The following is a 5,584-nucleotide window of genomic DNA, read 5'->3' on the forward strand; positions in this document are numbered from 1 at the left end:
ACCAATCAACTTTGAGTTAGACGATCGTACTAATTGAAGATAATGTCCATAATAACTCTTGCTGTGACATTTGATATCTTTCAAATCTGCAGTGTTTCCCACTAGAGGTCCCTTGCAATTCTAAAATAATCTGACAAACTCCATTTCATCAATCTTCTAATCTGTGATCAATCCAAATGAAAGTATGTGCTCTTCCATAAACTTGGCTCCTCTCACTTCTGATTTTTTTTCCCATTATTCCTCCTGCCTTGAATCCTTTGCCCCCTCCCACCTTCTCCCCTTTTTAATTGCCACTGATCCCTATAAGATAGCATGAATATTCCTGAAAGCCTTCCTTAATGTCTCTAGCCTGTCTTCTCTGAATCCAAATGGCACTTCATCGTAAATATTCCTTGTATCTATATATGACCTCTACTCAACTGTTAACTCTTTGCTAAAAGGATCTGAGTCTGACAAAGCCAAAGGATTACTCAGCATATAGAAACAAGCAATTTACACTCCTTGAAGAGCTCTAAGTACTCAGCAATGTTTCTAGTACCCTCCATTGTTAGGGGATATAGATGGGCTATGGGGAATATGGATGGACCAGTACAGATAGTAAGGCTTGAAGCATGAATGGAAAGGAATAAGTTGTGTTAACGAAGCTCCTCAAGAGACCCTTTTCTTTCTTGTGTATGCAGCTTAGCTTAGTTCTTTATGTGAAAGTATGGGTACTAGAGTAGAACTTTCCTTGACATAGGTCAACACAAATATATAGAGTATGATCAATAGGATTCTACAGAGTAATAAACCAAGGCACCAAGTGGCAACAGGTCATCTGGTAAGTTATTAATATACCTCAAAGCCCTAATGTGCTCATCTGGGCTGAACAGCTCTTCCTGTGACACATTAGACATTTTAATGCAAAATCAAAGCTAAAATGCCAGCATGACTAATAATTAAAATGTTGAACATTGTAAGGGGAGAAGAGAGAGAAGAGGTGGAATATTTCACATACCAGGTAAGGATCACAGAAGGGTGGTTCCTTGCAGGTTCCAGAAGCTGACTGTGTTAACATATTCACGAAAAAAGGAATAATCAGTCACAGGGGACAGTCACATGCAAACTAAAGTCATCTTGATTAGAGTAAAAACTTCTGTGCCACTTTAGAAATGGAAATTCTAACTGCCAGGTAGAGCCACACGATAGAACCACAGCATGTCTGAACTGGAGATTATTTAATCACCATATTAAATTCCCTCATTTTACAAAGGAAAAAACTGAGACAAGTAAAGGGGATGTGATTTGTGCAAGGTCGCAGAGCTAGTTAGAGGCAGAGCTGAAGGCAAGACTCAAAATTCCTGATTCATAAGCCAGTGAAATGCAACTGTAAGTCAATATCAATTCAACACATATTTATGGAGCAGCTGAGATGGGTCAAACACAGTAAGTCACAAGCAGCAAAATGTGACATCAGGGGCTGACTACAGCACATTGACACTGCCATTTTCCTGATGAAGGACTAGCAGCTGGCTAGCTTTCTGGGTAGCCCAAGAAGCAAAAGTTTCGTCTCCTTTAAGGCATTTAAAAAATCTCTCTTCTCCATACAAGTGCTGACTAATAGAAATACAATGTAAGCTGATATGTAACTTAAAATTTTCCAATAGCCACAATACATTTTAAAAACCACTGAAATTAATTTTAGTAATATATTTGATTTTACCTAATATATCTAAAATAGTATCATTTCAACATATAACTTAAAAAATTTTAATGATATATCACACCTTATCTTATTTGTATTGTTTCCAAAATCCAGCATGTATTTTGTACTTAGAGCAAATCTCCATTTGAACTGACTACATGTCAAATGTGGCTAGTTATGGAACAGCACGGCTCCATATTACGTACTAGAAAAATCAGTCCCTGACACATTTCTGAAAAGTAATTAAAATGCAACTTTAACATATTACATTTAATAATCCAATAAGTTACAAAAAGCAGAAAAACGCCTTTTCAGATGAAGTCCTATGAACTTCAATTAAGTGTCCCACTTCCCTTGGTTATTCTATACCATGCCTGAGCACATCAGGTCACCAGAAAGGTTAAATGAAAAGAAGCAAAAAGAACATTTAAATAAAATGTTATATTAAACCCAATAGGTTTTTAATGATTTCTGGCCTTCATTTATTCCAAGTCTTTATAATTGGGATTAAACATTATTTTCACAGTAGCAAGTCTGAACAGATAACAACAGGAATAGAGACACTTTCTGGTAAGACATTAGGGACTAAACTATCCATTTCAAATTAGTTTTTTCCCCCAATATCACTGTCAAGACTAGTTTTTCATAAAAGGAAGATCATTTTACACGGCAGGAATTGCTAAGCAGGCTAGAGGTTTCAAACCCATTACCTGTTCATCATCTAGCTAATAGATGTTCATCCTCTATAACCTTGGAGAAATTCTACACAAAATTCAAATGCAACATCAACTCATATTTCTGAGCCCAGTGCTGCAAAATATGGCTCAACAATATTACAGAATCTTTCAAATGATAACTTTTTAGAAAATTCAGAATTTATGGTCACAGTAACTATAAATTAATGAAATGCCAAAATAAATTTTGGAGCCCAAGAAAATGTAGCCTAATGTTATATAGTAGCTGACTAGAAGGTAGTTTCTGCAAATCACTACACGTCACCCTCTTAGATGTACAGATTTCCTGTCACTCTATAGCATAGATGTATGGGGAAAATTAGGTACAAACCTTGGGCGTTTCTTAATTTTTTTTCATGGCTCTTGCTTCATGCACTGCCACTTGAAGAAATATCACTTTTCTTTTCCTGAAAAAGTGTAAAACACATTATTTCATTTCCAGGTCTTTGGGGAAAAAAAATCTTACTTTATCTCTAGTTTGTCTTCAATTTCAAAATGTGCTACTCTAATTACTAACAGGATAAACAGTGAAAGTTTATATGCCATATGGCTTAAAATGACTAAAAGATTGTATGTCTAAGGGAAATGCCAGAAATTTAATTTTCATAGAAATTCACTCTCAAATAGAGATGGCTCCATTTTTTAAAACCTGAGTGTTTGGAATTGTTTGGGGGGTGGAAACCTACCAACATTTTTTTTTTTTTGCCCACTGTGTAAATTCTGCAATACTCAGTATATTTATCTGGGGGCATTTGCAAATTGGAGGATATTCTAAAGAATGTGACTAGGATGTTATGTAAAGAGAATTAAATCATGTCATGTAAGAAATGGCTGAGGGAAATGGAGAAAAGACCATGAGAAGATGCCAACTTTAACAAAAATACTAACAGATCTAAAGGGAGAAATATACAACTGTACAGTAATAGTAGGGGACTTTCAACAAAGAATACAGCACAAAGACAGAAAATCAACAGGGAAACAGGGAAATATTGGACTTGGACCATACTTTAAGCCAAATGAAACTAATAATATACAGCATTCCACTGAACAGCAGAAAAATAGACATTTTTCTCAGCAATACATTGAACATTTTCCATTACAGATCATATGAGAGGTCACAAAAGGAATCTTGGCAAATTTAAAAAGATTAAAATCATACTGAAGCTGGGTAAGGACACTACAAGAGAAGAAAATTACAGGCCTATATCCTTTCTGAACATAGACACAAAAATTTTCAACAAGATACTACCAAACAGAATTCAACAACACATTAAAAAGATCATAAACCATGATCAAGTTGGATTTATCCCTAGGGTGCAATGATTGTTCAACATGCCCAAATAAGTCTATGTGATACATCACATAAACAGAATAAAGAATAAAAATTACATGATCACCTCGATAGGTGCAGAAAAATAATTTGACAAAATCCACCACTTTTTAATGATAAAAGTCTCAACAAATTAATTGTAGAAGGACCATAACTCAACATAATAAAGGCCATACATGACCAACCCACATTTAACGTCATACTCAACAGTAAAAAGCTGAAAGTTTTCCTCTAAGATCAGGAACAACAACAACAAAAAAAGATGCCCAAACTCACCACTTCAATACAATATAGTACTGGAAGTCCTACTGAGAGCAATTAGGCAAGAAAAAGAAATAAAAGGCATTCAAATCAGAAAGGAACAAGTTCCATTGCTTCTATTTATAGATGACATGATCTTATATGCTGAAAACCCTAAAGAATCCACCACAAAATTATCAAACTAGTAAATGAATTCAGTGAAATTGCAGGGTTCAAAACCAATTTACAACAATCAGTTGCATTCCTACACACTAACAAGGAGCTACTGAAAAGAGAAATTAAGGAAACAATAATTTATTAAGTGGTTTTGGGAGAAAAATATCTTCTATCAGCCCTGTCAGAGATTCTCAGGTTTGGCAGTTTGTCAAACTGGTGCTAACAACTCCAGTTTGTGTGCTTTCTCCAAATCTTGCAGTCAGACCAGCTTTCTGGCATGTTCCCCTACCATCTGCAAAAGCTTGCACACCCACCCCCCTCAAGGGCATGCACAGAGAGCCAGCCACAGTGTGTATGTGTGTGGGGGAGTGAACGGTGGGGGTACCTGTGGGCCTGTTGGACGATCCACAGGCTAGTCATCCCCAGTGGTTTTGGGGCAGGCTTCCTGATGAATTCTGCAAAGTACTTAGTAGGATCTACATCCCTTTGATGCTCTTGAAGAACCCTGTTGGCGGTTCTTCCAGCCACTCAGCTCTAGTTGTGCAGCAATCTTTATTCTGGACTGGATGAGAAAGAAGTGAGCCTCTCTGGCAGAGTTCTGCACGGCTGGGGCAGCTGGATGTTCACCTACACACTCACTTTCCCATGTGGCAGAAACAGCAGGCTAAGAACTCTCTCTTGGTACCGAGCTGTGCTGCTGTGGGGGAGGAGAGATGCTGGTAAAAGGAAACTAGTCCTTTTATCCTCTTCTGTGTTTCCAATCTCAGGTAGCTTTGTCCCAACAGCGTGCTGGAACTTCTCTGCTGGACTCTTGGACTTCCACAAAGGTACTCTAGTCTGTGAGTGATTCCCAAAATAGGTATTTTTTTTTCAATGGGAAGATAGTAGAAAACTCCTATTCCACCGTTTCCACTCAAGGAAGTGGAAGTTTAATGTCTTGGTAATGGTCCTCCTTGAGCAATAAAAATATTGTCCTTTAAGGTTTGGGACACTGACGTGACCCTTCTCACAATCAGCAAAATAAAAGCCTGGGAGCTCTTTTGCTCAGGGTTCTGTGGATCGAACATTATTCTTCGACCAGAGTCTACGGCATTATTACATGTAAATGATGTAGCTGTTAAGAACCATGTTAAAGGAATCTAACATTCCTCTAGTGAAATTTTGTGACATATTATATCCAAAAAGCAATCACTAAACAGCATCATAGCAGGGTAGCTAATTAAATTATAGCTATATATTTAGACACATATATAGAAACAATACAAGAAAAAGGTATACCAGCTTGCTCACAGTTCTTTTCTCCAGAGGTGGAATTTGGTTTATTTTCCTTTTTTGTAGTCTTATGCATTGGCTACATTTAGAGTAATTAATATGTATTATTTTGGTAATCAGAAAAAAATTACGTTATTCTACAAATAT

At 36.8% G+C, this 5,584-nt stretch overlaps 1 long non-coding RNA gene across 1 annotated transcript; it reads right to left on the minus strand.

Annotated features, from left to right (window-relative positions):
• Positions 1 to 996: 996 nt before the first annotated feature.
• On the minus strand, positions 997 to 5,302 carry LOC140628184 (uncharacterized). Its single transcript, XR_012026553.1, has 3 exons — positions 4,551 to 5,302; positions 2,750 to 2,825; positions 997 to 1,045 (listed from the first exon to the last, which is right to left on the minus strand). It is a non-coding gene; the product is annotated as an uncharacterized lncRNA (long non-coding RNA).
• Positions 5,303 to 5,584: the final 282 nt, after the last annotated feature.

This window comes from Canis lupus, chromosome X, assembly GCF_048164855.1.
Source record: "Canis lupus baileyi chromosome X, mCanLup2.hap1, whole genome shotgun sequence".
Taxonomy (NCBI): Eukaryota; Metazoa; Chordata; class Mammalia; order Carnivora; family Canidae; genus Canis; species Canis lupus.